Source organism: Rhinolophus sinicus, linkage group LG02 (assembly GCF_036562045.2).
Source record: "Rhinolophus sinicus isolate RSC01 linkage group LG02, ASM3656204v1, whole genome shotgun sequence".
Classification (NCBI taxonomy): Eukaryota; Metazoa; Chordata; class Mammalia; order Chiroptera; family Rhinolophidae; genus Rhinolophus; species Rhinolophus sinicus.
This window is the reverse complement of record NC_133752.1, coordinates 4,068,887-4,087,711: the sequence shown is the minus strand read 5'-3', so window position 1 is coordinate 4,087,711 and position 18,825 is coordinate 4,068,887. Positions and strand designations below refer to the sequence as shown.

Here is an 18,825-nt window from a genome sequence, read left to right as displayed (position 1 = left end):
CTTATGTGGGGAGCGGGACCAGAGACCCCGCATGACACCCTGCATGACAGGGAGTCATACCACTATATTCTCGCTGGCGGACACGAAAGCAAACATCTGCTAGTACCTCAACAAGGGGTCTTCCTGCACCCCCGATCGCTGGCGGGCGGGCGAGACACAGGAAGTAGGAGCAACATAATGTGCAATCCACAGTCAGCTTGCTAACCACTCTAGCTGGCTGCAATCCGTCATCCGCTTCTCTGCCAACCTCCTTGCTAGCCGCAATCCGTGCTTGCTAGCTTAGCCATGGCAGTTATATTACAGGCTAATGGCTAACTGGTTATAGCGGACGGCCATCTGATCACAGCTGACGGCCATCTACTACCCGAGCCAGGACCTTTCCACGTGAGGCCGAGAGTCTGGAAACTGCTCTCTGGGGCTCTGTCCCTACAACCAGGACTCTCAAAATGACAAATGTTTCTCTGCTTTGACCCAGCAAGTCCTCATCTAGGGATTTACCCCCAGATGTCATCACACGTGTGTGAAGAGATGTACATACACGCATTTTCATTTTCGCATTTTCGTGTCTGTACTGGTTAAACACCAAAAGATCAGAAACAATGTAACTGTCCATTGAGAAAGGACCAGTACAATCCACACAATGGAAACAACGTGACTGTTTAAAAAATGAATGAGAAATTTACATTCTCCTTTGGAATGATCACCAAACTATAGTAAATGAAAAAAGCAGCGTGCAGGCTGAGTGTGGAGTATGCTGCCATCAGGGTGAAAAGGGCGTATGTATGTGTGCACCTGTGCCTGCTTAGGCCTCTCTGGAAGGATTCATAAGAAACTGGGCACGTGTTTGCCTCTGGGAAGGGAACTGGGAGCAGGGGCGGGCAGGAAACGTGCACTGTGTACACTTCTGTGCCTTCTGAATTCCGAAGAATGAAAATGTTTTGCCTTTACTAAAAATACACGTTAAATGGAACAAGAGTCACCGTGAGATTGCAAAAAGGCAGCGCCCTCCTTCTGGCACCTGCCCCGGGGGGATTAAAGAAAGACACACATGTTCCCCCCCCCCCATTTCCCACCCTATCCCACTGCTGCCGCAGGGCCACCTCCCTCGCCGACCCCTGCTCCTCTCCAGGGCCCACCTCAGCTGATACTCCTCCAAGAAGCCCTCCCTGATCTCCTCCCTCACTGGTCAGGCTTCACTCTGTCCCCTGGATCCTGTGTTCTCCCTGACACTCTGTCTTGGTCCATCTGTCTCTGCAGGAGCCTAGAGGACAGGGCCCTGCAGGGAGACCCCTGTGACCCAGCCTCTCACCTGCCCTGGTAGAGGCTCAGGGAAGTATCTGCTGAGCAGATGCTCAGCCACAAGCAAAATGCCTCCCAGAAGGACAGGACACGAACCAGGCAGCAGGAAGAGACTTGCTTAACACTTCTGCTTGGCCACCAGCCAGGCCAAGCCAACCCTCCCATCTGATTTGCCTAAAGGCTCAGGTGGGGCCCTTGCTGGGAGTGGGGGCGGGGTGCATTTACCTCACTGGGTTCAGGGCTCCCTCTCTGCAGAGCCAGGCCAGCCGCCCGCCAGGAAGGCCACCATTGTTGTTTGCTGACAGCCGGTTTGACAAATTGTTTTCTGCCACTGTGGCGGGGCTGGCCCATCTGGCTGGTCTCCAGAGACCCATGTGGAAGGTCATCACAGTGGCCTTCCTGGAGCGTGGGGTGGCTGGAGCCGGGTCCTGCAAGCTGAGATCCTGCCTGACCCGGCCTGGTGATCCGAGTAGGTCCTGCCCCCGCCCCCGTCCTGGGAGCATGTGACCAGGCTGGGACCTGGCTGCATCCGGCTCACCGAGGACGCCTCTTCAGAGGGCTGGGATCTAGAGCCAAGGCAAGGAAAATGCTGAGTCTGCCATCCACCACTGCAAAAGTGCCGCTAGGGAATCAAAGCACAAAGCAATGACCCAGTTTGCGGCGACCTGAAGTGCCAGCCCCAGGCGGGAATTCACAGCTTGGGTTAATAAGTGGTCTCTGGCTTGGGAACATGATTTATTATGGTCAGTGGGTTATGCTGCAAAGATCGCCTGGGCTTCCTTTAATGGCACTCCGGTTGCCTCTGCGCAGAGGCAGCAAGGATCCTGGGGACCAGAACTGGTGCCACGCGCACGCCACTGGCTCAGCAGGGAGGTTCAGCCGGTTGGTCACCCGGGCTTCACACATTTCATATCCTTTCTTCATCGCATTCCTGCTGCTCACAGCTAATGGCATTGTCCCAAAATAAATGGGGGGGAAGGGGAGGGCTGAAAGGGGAGATGACAAACCAACGTTACCGACCAGCTCTGCATGACGCTGCGTGATTGGCAATTACAGGGTGTCTGTGGGGACTGAAATGGTCAAAGTGACGACACCAGTGGTTTCCAACAAGGGGACTCCTTGAGCGGTGGTGATGGGGCCACAGGGTTTTCAGCAGGTCCTTGAGGACAAAGATGGGCATCTTCTTTATTTCTGCCCGTCAGCACCTACCCGAGGACCCGGTACTCACTTGGCGGTTATCCCTAAATGCTTCTTGAACAAATGGATGTCTGGGTCCACCGGTAAATCAATCCAAGGATATGGGGATGGACGTGATGACCCATCGCACAGCCCCATGGGCTAATTAAGATGGTAGCCGCTCAGCATGCTGACACTCACTCGATCACACTGTTTTTCCTATATCTCAATGGTCCCCCAGTTTTCTTCAAAATAAATCCATTCGTTTCTATCGTTGCACTATGGTTCGGTCTATAAGATGTTCGCTAACATTAGGGGAGGCTGCGTGAAGGGCAAATGGCAACTCTGCACTTTTCATTTCAACATAAAAAGTTAAAATACTTTCATTTAAAATCCACATGCTCTGCCTACCACCTGGGGAGGGAGGCTCGATTTCTTGCTCTGGTACTTCCTCGTCCTTACGTGACAACCACTTCCAGGAGGGAACAGAATCGGGAAGGTAACTGACATTTCCCTCAAGCCCTCCTCCAGCCTGCTTCCTAGGAGAGAGACGATGTCTCTGATCGGTGAGCCTGGGGCCAGGGTCTGGGCAGGTGTGGCCCAAGCCCCCTTGACTCTCTTTCTGGGTGGCCTGCCCTCAGGATGGAGGCATTCTTCTTCCACCTCTGGGTCTCGGGGGAGGGGGAGGGGGGTGCTGGGTGGGGACTAGGCAGTGACCCCTTGCAGCTGGCTTAGCAAGGGGATGCTTTGCACATTCCTCTAGTGGCATACCCAAAGTTTAGTTTCATGCCTCAGAGCCTTTGCACATGCTGTTCCCTCTGACTGTAACACCCTTCCCCACCTCACCCCTGAGTTGAACACCTCACTGGGCCTAGGGGATCTGTTCAGCAGCCAGTCCTTCCTAAATGGCCTCCCATTTCCCGAAGCCAGGTAGAACTGGCCCTTCCCTTCATCACGTATCTCATGGCACACATACGATTGACTGCAGAGTGATTTGTCTACACGCGTGTCTCTCCCATTGCCCTGTGAAGTCCCTGGGGCAGGGACCAATGTTGACGCATCTCTTTTCGCCCTCACACCATATTGCCTGGCATATAATGGGGGTCAACAAACACTGAATAAGTGGACAGATTAGAAAGTTCTGATTGGTTTTAATGTTTTAAAATTTAAAATATATAATTACTTAAACCAAGCATTTCATTTGGTAGACAAAAATCTTTTCAAATATGGGGAGGAGTCCCAGGGTCAGGAAAATAACCAAACAGTTCTCCACGGCTGACAATGTTAGGAGCTAGAAGACCAGTCCAGGACCTCCCAGCCCTGCATGCTGACAGCAGGGCTGGGTAACTGTTTGTTCTAGGGAGCCGTCTGGTGCATTGTAGGGTATTTAGCAGCACCCCTGGCTTCTACCCATTAGATGCCAGTAGTAGCTTCCCCGTTGTGACAACAAAAATTGTCTCCAGACATCGCCAAAATCGGGCCTGAGGAGACAAAATCAACCCCACTTCAGAACCACTGGCCCCACCACTCAGTAGATTTTGGTACAGTAAATACTCCCTTTGTTCCCTTCATATCGGCCAAAACCAAGCTGCTCAGAATTTGCAGGGCACAGTCCTGTGTTTCTCCCAGGCTCAGACAACCAACACAAACCCCCAAGCGAAAGGCAAAACCACTTGCCACTGAATGAGGGCTTTGATTGCTACCAATTTCTTAAAGCGCTCACTGAAGGTTCTGCTTCAAATATTTATGGAGTCTATGAAATGGCCCCGGAGAGTGAGAGATCCTATTAAATGTATCACTCCAACGGTGATTTATTGACCTGGGAATTGCTGCAAATGCTTTGTCTAAGCTCGTTGTGGAAAGCCAGGATCCTTGCAGGGCTCAGGAGCTCAGAAGGTGGTGGGAGGCCGTCAGCGGGGCAGACAGGACAGGACGTTCTGCCTTTTTCTTGCAGACATTGCACTGGGAGTCCTGGTTCCATGGCGGCTACATCCGGGCACATTCCAGCATCAGGTGTTGGCCCCAAAGGCAGGGGAAGCTGGAGGCAAGAGCATATGAAGTGGTCTCTGCTTCTGCATGTTCATAAAAGCCCCTCTGATCCCTGACTTTATTCAAGGAAGAGATGCAACGATAACTAACAGTTATTGAGCATATCCTGTGTCTGGCACCAGATACTCCCGTGCATTAGCTCTCTTCCTTCTATTACAGTTCGTGGAGGCCCACACCATCATCATTGTTACAGAAGAGGACACAGAGATTGGGATGGGGGACAGCTCTCAGCCCATGTCATCCAGCAGGTGCCTGACAAGACAATCACTGCTGGGTATCCCCACACAGCCGGTGTCCTCTATAACCTTGTTCCCAGTGACAAGCGACAGTGACCTTCCCACTAAGAGGAAGTCAACATCGACCGGATGCCCGCCTCCTGGCCCAACGCCCGTGGTTCTCAAACATGCCATTCCACTTGCTTTCATTTAATCCTCCCAAGTGGCTATTAGCAGGCCCACGTGACAGATGAGGAAACAGTTACCTGTTTCAAAGGCTCTAAGTAGTTTACCTACATTTATGCGGCTCTGAAGTAGCTGGATCAATAGCCAAGCCCATCTGATGTCAAAAACTCTTTCTAGAGCACCGCCAGCAGCTATTATATGTGTGTTCATGACCAGCACCCCACATTTACCAAGCCCTTCCCTGCACAACAGGTAAGACTACCGTGCTCATTAATAGGAGACCCACTTATGCCTTTGCTCAGTCCTCTGAGAAGGTGTGAGTAGTGTGTCTGTGTTTCACCCGTGACACAAGCAGAATGGAGCAAACCTCTCCAGTGAGCCCAGGAGGCAGAGCCCAGTGGCAGTTTTTCACACCCAGTGCCTTCTGTCTCATCAGTGGAAGATGGCTGAGAAAGAAGGGCGGAGAAGGAGCAGAAGTAATGATCATGCAGCACCCCCTACGTACCACACCTGCCTACTAGGTGCTCCCAATAGCCAGAGAGGCAGCCGAATACATGTGCCATTATGCTTCAGAGATGGAGCTGGAAGGGAGACCCCCACAGGTATCAGTGGAGCCCCCAGGAGGGAACCACCGAGGAGTGGGAAGGCCTCCTGGAGGAAGTGGTGTCTGAGCTGGATTCTGTTGTGTTAAAAGTTGAAGGTCATTCCACAGAGAGTAATGTGCACATAGGAGGCAGACACCAACTTAAGGGGTCTGGACTTTGGAAACCTATGGGCTGGGTACTGTGCAAAGCACAGGAACAAAAACATCTAAATAAACATCCTATCACCTCACTTTAAAGAAACAAAAGTATCCTGTGGCCTTGCAATTATGTCCGATAAAGGAAAAGCCTTCATCCAGTGGCATTCTACATCTGCAGTAATAACTTTGAAGAAAGTTGAAGAACAGTGAGAAACTTGGGGCCATACGAGTATGAAGATACCTTTTGGGTTCAGTCATTCATTTAATTTGTGCTCCAACTATTTCCTCACAAGGTTTGCTGTGGGCTTCTGACCAGATCACCTGGAGCAGATGTTTGCAGGATTATCCTCACACTGAATTCCAGATTAGAGCATCCAAGGAGGCAGAAGGGGGTGCTCACATCGTCCCCAGTGAAGGCCCAGCATGATCCAGCCACATAATGACCAGAGCGCCAACTGTAGAGCCAGTCTGTCTGGGTTGGACCCCCAGCTCTGCCATTTACCAGCTGTGTGACCTCAGGTTAGCTATTTACCACCTCTGTGCCTCACCTTTGCTCATAGGTAAAGTGGGGCTAATGCTGAGATCCATGTTGTGGGCCCCTAGTGAGGGCTGGACAAGCTAATCCATCACACTTGTAAGCGTGGCACACAGACCCACTCCAGAAATGGGAGTGGGGGGCGGAGTCCTTTCTCATTCCTGTTCTAATTGACATCATCATTACAATCTCTGAGACGATTCTCTGCATCCTCACATTTTATGCTGCAGCCACATTTAATTGCTTACAGTGCCCCCAACACTTCATGAGCACTTGCCTCTCCATCTTTGGAGGTGTGGTTCCCTTTGCCTGGAATGCCTTCTACCTTCCTGAGACAATGCAGGTCAAAGATCAAATGTCAGAGGTAATTTTCCTAGAAAAAGAGCAAAGCTGGAAAGAAGTTCCTACTACTAGGTAATAAGCCTGTAGACAAATATTTCAAATGATAGTCACCAATCAGAAAAAAAAAGAAGGTTAAGAAGGTCAATAACAAAGGCTGTCATTTACTGAACACCTCCCTCGTGCCAGGCAGCACCTCTCGCGTGTTCCAGACACACACTCGGCTCTGCTTATCTGATCTTGTCCTCACATCAGCACTTGGCTGTATTACATCCACGGTCCAGATGAGGAGACTTAGGCACAGACGTGAAGGAGTCTGCCTGGCATAACCCTGAATTACAGCTGGGATCTGAATTTGGGTCTTTCAGAGTCCAAATCTCGCATGTAAAGTAAGTTTTCTCTAGAAACAGTGCTGTTCTGGCTGTAACTGATTAGGACATTTTGGACCAAACCTCCAGTAAGTACAACAAGGAAAGCTGGACAAAATATAATGAAACATCTATTTAAACTACCTGAGAGCTACCAAGACTGCAAGGATTTGTGGGACTAAAACTGAAAACAGGAGAGAAGCCAAGAGTGGCTCACATGGCATCCAGAGGCTATCGCCCCTCCCATGAAGGCCGAGCCTGTGTGTGATGCTGGCAGCGGACAGGTTAAAAGCTAAGCAGAGCCTTTGGCAGCCTCATGGGGCTGACAGGGGCCAAGGAGGAAGGATGCTGATACACTACAGGCTTTTGATCAAGACCCCAAAAGGCCATGCTGTAGGAGTAAGAGTGAACAAGAAATAATGGACCCCACACATGCTGCAACAGTCCTGAGGTGAGGAACGGTCCGTAGTTGGCCTAGCTGCCTGTCAGAAGCTACAGGAAATCCTCTCTGGCTGAAGACACTACCAAGCTGAACGTCGGATCATGCTTTCAAGTGTTTGCACACAATGTCCAGCACTTAGTGAAAAATAACCAGACACAGAACACATGATTTGACCAAAAACACAAATTAAAAAGTAGATAATAGAAAGAGAGTAGGAGCGGAAACCAGACAGGCTTTGTGGGGTTAGTCATTTTCTAGTTCTTGACCTGGGGATGGCTTCATGTGTATGTAGCAACCTCTGATAGTTCACCGAGCTGTACACTTATGAGTTGTATTCTTTTCTATACGTGTGTTATACCTTCAGTTAAAAAGCTTATTTAAGAAATTAGGTGACTCATGTCCTCTCACCTCCTGAGAATCCAGTCGCGCTGTCTGTGTTGGCCACTCAGCCTCAGGAACGGGCCAGGACTCGAACGACAAAGAACTTTGGAGGGTACTGTCCATTTCAGGGTACAGGAGGTGTTTCTGAGCTAGAAGAGAATATTCTCAGTCAAGCCTCAACCCATAAATTTATTCTAAACATCAAGAAGTCTCTGAGTCTTGTAACAACCTTTTTCATTCTCTTTCATTCCCAGATCCCCACACCCCACCTTAATTAAAAAAAAAAAAAAAATCACCCATGTTACCATCTTTCTAAGTAACCACTGTTACTACCGTAGTTGCTCTCCTAGCCTACGTTGTCAATCACATACAGATGAGCACGTGTATCTCTATCACTGGAGTTATCCGTTACATTCCATTTCCTACCTTTTAAAAATTTAGTAGAAAATCATAATTTCTGTGCTATCACATGGGGTGTCAGCATCATTTTAGTGACTAATATTTCATTGAATATATAGGTTAATTAACAATCCTGGCGTTTCTTTCCCCCCACTTTGTTTATTTTTTTGCTATGGTAAATGCCCTAGCATGGATGCCTGTCCAGTGAGCTTTTCCACACATAGAATTGTTGACTTAGGACGTGTTTCCAGGAGTATGTCATAATAAATGAATAAACGGAGCCCCTTTCACATGGAGCCCCAGCTGCCGTCCCAGAGGAGCTGCCTTGCAGGTCTTAGACCTCAAATCTTTGGAATATTAAAACAGGACAATATAACCACTGGGCCTGGGGCAATCTCATTTCCCAAAGACTGTTTGCAAAGATCACAAGAAGGCAGATACTATGACTACTGGACTGAAAATTTAAAATATTGTTTAGAGGTAGCATCACGATGTGAGCTTATGTGCTCCAGTAGAAATGCCTTCCTTCTGTGGATGTCACGGGTCCCCTTCCCTCTCTCATAAATACCCACTGCCTTTGTCTCCTGATAGGAACACTGTTTGCGCTTCTGTCTGAATCAGTGCTTCCCGAATAGCTATTCTTTGATCTCAAATAAATGCGTGTTGCCTCTCACTTGAAAGGCCTTTTATTTTTAGGTTAACAAGTGAAACTATGGTGCTGAGAAATTTGACCATTTTTGTAGTGGCAGCATTTTTTTTCATGGGTTCTCCCTAAGTTGTGGAATGAGAAGTAGGGAAGGGAGTAGGAGAAAGCGGGTTTCCATTCCTCATCGTCCACACTTGACAGTAGGTGTTCTCCCTCCCTGGCCCGCCTGTCCGATCATCCTGCTGGCTTGGACCAAGTCTGAGCACACGGACTATTCCTAATTGAAAACCGCACTGACCTCTCAGAACTGCTGTCTTCTCAGACTCGGTGTCCAGGTGGTGGCTTGTCTGGAAGAAAAGACATCTCAGCAGTTATTCTGAAGACACAGGGAAAAAAGCCTTACGCGGGTGACTACAACCGGAGCAAAGCAGCGCCCTCACCCCACCCTGCAGAAAGCGCACGGTGCCCAGAGCCACTCCTCCCCGTGCACAAGAAAATGCAGGCAGGCCCCCTCCCTTCTCTACCCATGACCCTCAGAGCCCAGGATTCGCTCTTAGGGAATAGAGGTACAAGGACACGATTCCCTCTCCTTTACTCAAATCCAGTCTCAAATAGAGACTGTGATAAATGTGTTTTAGCAACTGCTATTAAAAGTGGGGAAAAATGAGGGCAGCTGGATGGTGAAGTCTCCAGAAATCATCTCTGAACGGAGGTGCCACTGATACCCTGTGAGAGCTGATTACTGAGCTGCCCCTGGGGCCCCTGAGTCAGTCACCCAGGAACTCAGGTCGGGCTTGAACCTGAGTCCCCTGCACCACCATATAGACTAGTTGTCCTCTTGGGTCCCATGATCGTATAGTGTCTGAGAGAGGTGCAGCAATGGCAACTCAGCTGGTTGGCCTGGAGGTCCCGAATGGTTGAACACCGGGTTAGAGTTGGTTTCAGACCAGGAGCCCAGATCTTACTTCCTCGTGGGCATTTCTGGGGGTTGGGGGGAGAGTACTATGGAAAGTGTCACTGAGATATATCCCTTCTCCCATCTCCACTGTGTCCTCCAAGTATTTGCATTAGCCACCCCCTGCCTGGCAGGCCCCTGCTCTTTCTTTCTCTGGTAAACTTCTATGTGTATGTCAACACCTAATTCAAATGTCCCCTTCTCTAGGACGCCTTCCCTGACTCCACCTGGCAGAGTTCAGCCACCTGCCTCTCACACAGCCCCTACATGCTACGCTGTGACAACTGAGCTCTATGATTGACCCTCTAAAATGGACTGACTGATCCAGTGACTGACATGCAAGGGCATGGATTATGGCTGAACCATCCGCTGACACGGATCCAATCACAGCACCACTTCCCGGAAGCCTTTTGTACCAGCAGTCCCTGCTCCCTTATTGCGCTGTTAGAGCCCTTCGCTTATATGCCCCCAAAACTGTGTGTCCTCGATTATCATGCCCACTTGTACCCCCGTGCCTTTGCACATGCAGGCCTCCCAGCCTACAGGGCCTTCACTCCATACTTCCAGCTGTTAATTGCCCCCCTTTTTGTTTTACCCTTCAAGGCCTAGCTTGCACGCTTCCTCCTCCAGGAAGCATACTCCAAAATCTGTCTCCCCCTCGTCTCTGCTCACTGCCAGTGCTTCCAAGGAAGGTTTTCTTTGGTACCTGGGTTTACAGTTAGTCTCATTAGATAGATGCAGACTCCTTCAACTTGAGAAGGAGGTTACAGTGACCTTCACACCCACAGAGCAGCCTTATGGGCATTAAAGGGATTTCGGGTGGCACTGCATGTAGTATGTAACTGAGGATGTATAGGTGCTTCTCTGCTTCCTGCGCCTCACTCGTCCCATTGGTGGGAGAGGCTGGAGCCAGGCATTCTCAGGGCGAATCTGGTTCTGCTACTTATTGGTTCCAAGGTCTCGGCCAAGTCAGGTGATCTCCCTGAGTGTTAACCTCTCCATCTGCAGAACGGAGATACGCATTCCTTGCGAGGTTTTATTGGAATGAAATGAACATTTACTAAATGCTCCACACAGAGAAGCAGACGGAGAAAGGCTCGCCTTACACGCTTCACTCCCCCTACCACTGTCCACATGTCCGCTTTGGGGGAATATTCTAAACCTCCTAAAAGGCAGGAGAAAGAGAAAATAATTGCCTGGATCCTTGGAGGCCCAGGCTAGGGGTCACAGGGTTAATGGATTGCGGGACTTTCGGGCTCTGGGTCTCACGCCCCCTTTTGCGAGTGCACCATCAGGAGCTAGCCTGGTGGGGCCGTGGCTGGCTGGTCCCCAGGAACGGGATTGCACAGCTGTGTGTGTTTGTGTGCAGGTGGGCAGGCTCGGCTGAGCACCCCTCCGTGCCACACACACAGACATCCAGGTACTGCTCTTCAGAGCCTGGCAGAGCCAGGAGCGCCTTTACCAAGCCTGGGGCAGAACTGGCACCCACACCCTCGGCACTGCCTGGGGGCTGTGTGACCTGGAGTGAGTCTCCCAACCCCTCTGAGCCTCAGTTTCCTCTTTCGTTAACCATTAGGCGAGGATATCCTTCTTCATTCAGTTCATTATTTCATGCATGTAAGGATTCCCTGAGCAGCTTCTCTGTGCCAGGCACTCGGGAGGCAGAGATAGTGATGGAGCAGCTCTGGCCCCACCAGAGAGGTGCTGACCAAACCCCCACCACAGTGGGGGAAACCCCTCCACATCAGGCATGTCCACCCTCCATGGTGGACAGAGGGGGTGTGGCTAACTCTGTGGGCCACCGGATTCAGGGCAGGCGCCCTGGGCAAGACCACACTTGGACGGTGCCCCAGAATGGCTGGAGGCGGCAGGGTAGACAAGAATCGTGCCAGAGGGAGGGGCAAGTGCTAAGGTGCTGAGGCGCGCGCGAAACAACAGGCTGGTGAGAGATACACCACGGTACCCGTATGAAGCTGAACTCAGGCCGCTCTTGGTGCGTCTGTCTCCTGCACTGTGTTGCGAGTACTGTGAGGTAAGCATGGCTGGATCCCCTTCCTACACCAGCCCCGAGCACAGGTGGCGGCACAGAGACGGAGTCCAGGACGTGGGGTCAGTGGACGGAGGGAGGAAGGGAGGGGCAGTCAGGTCAGGCAGGTAGGAGGGCGGGTCCTGTGCCCACAGCGCCGCAGGAAGAGGGACAGGGCTCTGCGGGAGTCTACCTCTGGGACGCTGGGAGCCAAGAAGGTGGCCGCGTACTCGGCCAGCGCCAGGTCGTTCACCACGCTGTGCGCCACCTCAGAGAGCAGGTCACTGGCCCCCCCGTGTCTGTGCAGCTCCTGCAGCAGGTGCGTGATCAGGTGGTTCCTCTCCCGGCACTTCTGGACCAGAGAAGCCAGCTTGGCCTGAAAGGGTGGGAGCGAGACACAGCCTGGTGGGTCCCTGGGCACAGGGCTGCCACGGGGGCTGGGGCATCGCCGCCCCCGCTGCGTCTCCTAGCACCGCCTTAGCCACGCCTCCCTCCACCCGGAAGCCAAAGCCAGGGTTGAAAACAAGCTGCCACACAGCTGCACCTCCAAAGGGCTTCCTGCAGCCCTCCGGATGCCCTCCGGACGGGTCAAGAGCATGCATCTTGGATCCACCACTGACCAGCTATGTGAGCAAGCTCCTCTCTACACCTCGTTTTGCTCATCTGTACAATGGGCATTGTTAAAGTCACCAGGACAAAAGGAGAGGGAGCAGGCAAAGTGCTCACACAGGGTCGGCCACGCCGGCCCTCGGACAGTGCTGGCCACTACTGCCATAAAAGACTCTCTGCCCCTTCCCTGTACCTCTCAAGTCCCATCATGACGATCTTCCTTCTCCCTCCGCCAGTTCCAGCCACACTGCTGTCCCCCGACCCCACCCCAGCCCCTGGAACTTCCTCGTCACTCCTGTGTGGCTCCTACACGTCCCACGCCCAGAAAAGGCTTGTGCAGATTTATTCAGAGGCCAGCCCAGGTGTCACCTCCCTGAGCTCAGGGCTTGGTGTCCCTCTGTGCCCTGGCTTCTGGCTCCCTTCTCCCCCTGCAGTTAATTTTTATATGTGGGGAGCTCCTCAACTCCAAGGCTGACACTCCCCTGTGTCCCTGGCTCCATCGCTGTGCCATCCCTGGGGACCCCATGGCCCTCGGGATGGATTTGTTACGTGAATGACGTGAGTGACACATCCACCATGAAATGACCTCCCCCATTGGCACATGTCTGGAGAGGGCGACAGACTTTTCATCTTGAGGGTGGCCCTCCTGGTGTGTCCTCCTGCTCACTTGGGGGAGGAGGTGATGATCCCTTCCTGCCCATCCCAGAGGTTCAAGGTCGTTTGCATGTCAGTTTCCAGGGGGTGGTGCCTGGGTGCCCAGTAGTGGCAGGCAGGCAGGCTTGGAGGCGGGGGCCCCCTGGATCACACCATCCAAAACTTCAGGGCTTCCTTCATTCAGCCGCATTAGTTGAGCATCTAGTATGTGCAGCTCCCCCTGAGAAAGAGGCCATTGCTGATGGTGCCAAAGACTCTGCCAGTCTCTTCATAAACCCTACCTCTCAGAGAGACAGTGTGGCAAGGGGAGGACACAGCCTTTCACATCAGATGGAACTGGGTTCAAATCCTGGGTCCCCTACTGAGTAACTCTGTATGACTGTAGGCAAGTCACTGCATCGCTCTGAGCCTCAGTTTCTCTTCATTTAGAAAGTGGGGCTCGTGCTCCCCTTCCTGACATGTGGTGGAACTTAAAACAAAATGTGCAGAACGTATGGCCCACAGCAGGCATTCCACAGATAGTGGCTGCAACCATTACGAATCCTCACAATATCTCCAAGCCTGCACAGGAATCACAATCCCATTTGTTGATGAGGAAACTGAGGCCGTGAGAGGTGACATATGGCCCCTCAGGAGGGGCTGGGCTTGGCATCAGGTCGCTGGGGCTGCGCCCGTCCAGGCCGGCTTCTCCCGGGTCAGGCCTTGCCTCCTGGGTGAGGGGGTGCAGGTGCCCTGGTGTTGTTTTAGTCTCACATTTGTAAAGCACTTTATAGTTGACAAGAGATTATGGTCCACACTTAAGTAAATGACACACAGCAAATGAAAGTCAGAGGGAGGAACAGGGAAACCTCACGTTTCTGAGAGCTTTCCAGTTTTCTCTCCACTTTTTTTGGATAACATGCGTGGAGTGTCAGAACAAGCTGCGAGAGCAGCCGGTGGAAATGACCATCGTTCCATTTCACAGACGCAGCCCTGAGGCCGAGGCAGACGTCGGGTTCTGGATGGAAGAGCATGGAGGGTTGTGCGCTCACACTTCTGATTTAACGGTTCAGAAACCGAGGCCCCAGAGGGGGCGGGGCTCGGTCAGTCAGTGGGGCCCAGGGGCTGAACCAGGCCAGGGGCCCTCTCTCCACACTTTCCAAGAAATAAAAAGAAGGGGCAGATCCTGTTGGTCCACTTCACAAACCCGGTGCCATACTTGAGGCTGAATGTATCATCGCAACCAAACCACACGTCCAACTAGCAAAGAACCCATGACACCTTGTGGGCCAGTAATGCCATTTCGGGGAATGTGCTCTAAAGAAATGACTAAATTTGTAGGGAAACCCTTTGTAATAAAACATGTACATCATGGTGTTAATATATAATAACGCAAGAGAGAGAGGGATGGAGGAAAGAATAAAGGAAGGAAGGATGGACAAACGGACTTGAACACCAAGCAAAGAAATGGCAGTTCATGAACTGCGGCCTCTCATAGTTTGTGCTCCATGTGACCAGCAGCTTCAAAGGTTGGCAAGGACAGGGATAGCCCTTCCAGGTGACACCCTCAAGTGGGAAAGCAGGACACAGACAAGTTAAGGAGCATCTGAGACACGTGCAAAATATACTGGAAGAAAGCACTAGCTTCAAATGGGGGTTGGTGGTGATTTTGTATCTTTCATTTGTCTTTCCAGTATTTTAATACAATCTCTAATGGGAAAAATACTATAAACTTTTTTTTTGAAAGAGACATTTCATATTGATTTCATGAACATATTACCTTCAAAGGAGTCACAGCCAAATTCGCTTCATATTGCTTTTTCTGAAGTTCGTCAAGCTGAAAGAGAAGCAGTGTTGCTGATGAGGCTGAGCCATAGTTTACACAGATCAATGCTTCCCCAGGAAAGCCAGGCTCCCAGAAGCTGCCTGTGTCCCCTCTTTTCCCACAGGAGTTCTCAGTGGGGAACAGGGGCCTTTCCCGTATCACCTGCTGGGCAGGATCAGGAGAAAGGGCACTCTGAGCACTGGAGAATGAGCTCTGCAAGACTGCAGCTGCCAGACCAGCTCCATCACCTCTTCTTTCAGGAAGGCTTCCTGGATTCCCCATGCAGAGATGCCAGAGTTTTTTGGTGTCTTGTTCAATTTATGGGTTGCCAATCGCAGCCTAACCACTACTAGAACTGTGACTTTGTACAAGTCACTTTTATCTGCCTCAGTCTTCTCATCTATAAAGTGGGGGCAATATTAGTGAGGATTGCAGTGAGGACTCTGTGAATGATGTCCTAAGCACAAGGCCTGGCAGCCAATCACACTCAATGACTGGAAACCATCATTACTGTCTGGGGCAGAGGCTCCAGGCATGTGAGGAAAGCCAGCCTGGACCTTCCAGCCGAGCTCAGAGCCCAGCTGAACAGCACCGAGTGATCCCCATTGATGCCTTATAGAGCAGAATCGCCCCACCGAGTCCTGCCTGAACGCCTGACTCACAAAATCAAAAGATGTAACAAGATAGGTGTTCTATGAGTTCCTCTCACTCTCTTGTTCCCTCTGTAGTGGGTACAAGGAAGCTGCATCCACAAAAGTCCTTCTTCTCCCCCCCATCTTCTGACCTCTAACCCTATATACCCATAATCAGAATGTATGCATGTGTATATGTCCACATGTGAGCTATACTGTAGAAAATGTCTTACATCTTGTTTGTATCATTTAGTTAAAATCGTGGAGTTATTCCCATAGCAACACAGACAAATTAATCATATTCTTTTAAAGTCCTGTAGATTATTATTTCATCATGAGGCTGAAACATAGTTTATTTAATGAATTCTTTGTTTATGGACATTTATATCATTTTTATTTCTTTGCTTTTCAAACAAAGCTACGATGAACATTTCTGTGTAACTATTTTGGCAGATACACAGAAATATATTTACTCTGAATATATTCAGAGGAAAATTCCAGCTCCAAGCAGACTGTCTTATACTGGAAAAGCATTCAGTAACATTTGCAGGCGTGGATTCGATTTTCTCTCTGCCTCAGTTTAGGAAATAGCATGGATATGTTGCTGTGAACTGTGTACTGGGGCATTTTTTCAATTAAAAAGTGAATGTGAATAAAGTAAAAAGGCAACAGAACGAGAGAAAATATTTGTAATTCATATGCCTAATAAGGGACGTATATCTAGACTATATAACAAATGCTTACAACTCAACAACAACAACAAAAACCCAATTACAAAATGAACAAAGGCTCTGAATAGACATTTCTGCAAAGAAGATACAAATTGCCAATAAGCTGATGAAACAGAGCTCAGCATCATTAGCCATCAGGGAAATGCAAATCCAAACCACAACGAGATACCACTTCACACCCACTAGCATGGTTTTCATCAAAAAGACAGACAGTAGCCAATGGAAGGTGTGGAAACGTTGGGACCCTCACCCACTGCTAGTGGGGATGTAAAATGGAGCTATCAGACAAACTTAAAAGTAAATGTGACTAAAATGCTCAATAATTATACTGTAAGAATTTCATCACAGAACCGGAAACTATCACAAAAGAATCAAATGGAAATTCTAGGACTGCAAAAAACAGTAAGTGAAATTAAGAACTAAAATAATGAGTTTAAGAATAAAATAGACTCATCTAAAGATTATTATTTAATTGGGAGACAGATTAGAAGGAATTATCCAAACCAAAGCAGAGAAAGAAAAAAAAGAATGAAAATATTTTTTAAAAAACAGACTTAAAAATACATCAGCTACGGTAAAAAGACCTAAGGTGTATAATTGGAATTATAGTTTTCACAGATCAGTCACACAGAAAATCATAATAGTGGTCTTGGTTTTAGAAGTGGGAAAGCAATTACGTAACATGTCTAAAGAATCAACAATATTCCCGCTCTTTGAATGAGTAACCCCAGTTCTCTGAACTATCCTATATAAACAATGATGTATAAATTAGTGGAAATAATTATAGATCCAACAACAGGGGAATGGAAATCATTTCCACCCAGTAAGTAGGTTATTACTGCACAGTCAAAAGAATACTGACGCAAAGACTATGGAGCAACATGGTTAAAGACGTAAAACTCCGTGCAGTGTGTTCAATTATACAGAGAACTCATGAGAAAGGAGTCAGACATTACACCCAATTGTTGAAGGTGTATTTTTCATCCATCGGCTTGTCAAAAACAACCTAAAGTTTGGTATCATTCAGGGTAAGAAGTACACTCATTTATTCCTGGTGGATGTATAAACGGCACAACCATTTTGGAACGTCGTTTGCTATTATCTATCAAAGTTAATTACGTACACAGCCTTTGACCCAGTAATTCTTTCACTAGGATTTTACCCTTTGAATACATAGCAGCAACATATTCCCAAGACAGAGGTATAGAAATGTTCACTGAAGCCTTATTTGTGAAGCAAAGAAACAGAAACAATTTAGATTTCCATAAACAACGAATTGATTAAGTGAGTTGTGGTTTGGTCTCATGAAGAAATAATATGCGAGATTTTAAAAGAATGAGGTCAGTTTGTATGTGTTGATATGAAACATCACCAAGATTTGTTATTAAATGATAAAATCAAGATGCAGAATATTTTTGTATGGTATAATTTCTATATATGTACACGTACACACACATACTGAATATGGGTAGATAGGGTGGGAAAAAACACTGGAGGTCAGAAAGCATTGGCATTAAGGGATAGGATGGACTTTGGTTTGGCATTAAAAAATCTGAGATAATTATAGTTGTATGATTGTTGTAGAAAATCATACAGAGAGGTCCCTTAGATTCTTTACCTGGTTTACTTCCATGGGAACATTTTGCAAAACTATAGTATATATCAACCATATAATGTCAATTGTATTGATATTCATGCAACCCACCAATTTTATTCATATTTCTCCAGTTTTATTTGCACTTGTATGTGTGTGTGTGGGGGGGGGGACACTAAGTTCTAGGCCATTTTATCCCCTGTGTAGGGTCACGTCTCCACCACGACAGAGAAGGACACGGAACCATTCCAACTCTACAAGGCTCTCTCGTTGCCCACTTACTAATTGCACCCATGTCTCTCCTACAGAGGAAAGATTTACCTATGTAACATTTGAAAAACTGTTTGACCTTCTAATAAAACAGATGTGTGTATACGGTTTAACAGGTTAGATTTAACAGGTTAGCTGGATGGAGGGGATACAGACCTTGTTTTTCTTCCCTGTACCGCTCTACAAGTATACTTTAGAAATCCAAAAATTAGCAAGCAACTGCTCGAAATGGTCAGTGACATCTTACCTGATTCTTTTTATTTTAGTTTTTAATTCTGAACACCTCCTGCAGGGTGGGCACATCAGCTTGGGGGGGCGGGGGGACATCAGTTTACATGGGGGGCGGGGAGAAGCGCTGCTCAGCCTACCTTGCCCTGGAGCTGGTCCTGGAGGCAGAGGGCCTCATCCTGAGCTGCCTGCAGCTCCCGGTATGCGGACCCCTGGTCCCTGAGCTGGCACTGCAGGGTCAGCACCTGGTGACCGAGCTGCCTGACTCGCAGCCTGAGGTCCTCCTCAGAAGTCTGGGCCTCCGGGTCCCGGAGCTGTGGGAATGACAGCTTCGAATGTAGTTCTTAGGTTGTCTCCCAAGTCATTTGCCTTAGCTAATAAACAATACCTGTTTTTCTGCTTAGTATTTTTTCTGCTTACATTTTCCCCACAGTTGAAAAAACTGGAGAAAATAAAGTAACAGAAATTACTCCAAATCCTATTAGCCAGTCTGATCATCATTATTATCCACACATTTTCTTCCCCTTTTCCACTGTGCTCTTACA

General features: G+C 49.0%; 1 long non-coding RNA gene across 15 annotated transcripts in view; it reads right to left on the bottom strand.

The window, feature by feature from the left end:
- The window catches only part of LOC109439466 (uncharacterized protein C4orf50), a 105,893-nt gene that overhangs the window by 54,926 nt on the left and 32,142 nt on the right, over nucleotides 1-18,825 (bottom strand). For 7 of the 15 annotated variants that reach the window (XR_012492532.1, XR_012492531.1, XR_012492533.1 and 4 more), the window contains 6 exons: nucleotides 18,421-18,594; nucleotides 14,781-14,837; nucleotides 11,952-12,134; nucleotides 9,076-9,124; nucleotides 7,760-7,881; nucleotides 4,295-4,513 (listed from right to left, as the gene is read on the bottom strand). This is a non-coding gene — a long non-coding RNA (uncharacterized protein C4orf50). Of the gene's footprint in view, nucleotides 1-1,524; nucleotides 1,866-3,606; nucleotides 4,514-6,479; nucleotides 6,576-7,759; nucleotides 7,882-9,075; nucleotides 9,125-11,951; nucleotides 12,135-14,780; nucleotides 14,838-18,420; nucleotides 18,595-18,825 lie in introns of those variants that run through there. The other 8 variants (XR_012492536.1, XR_012492545.1, XR_012492551.1 and 5 more) reach the window with 4 other exon arrangements.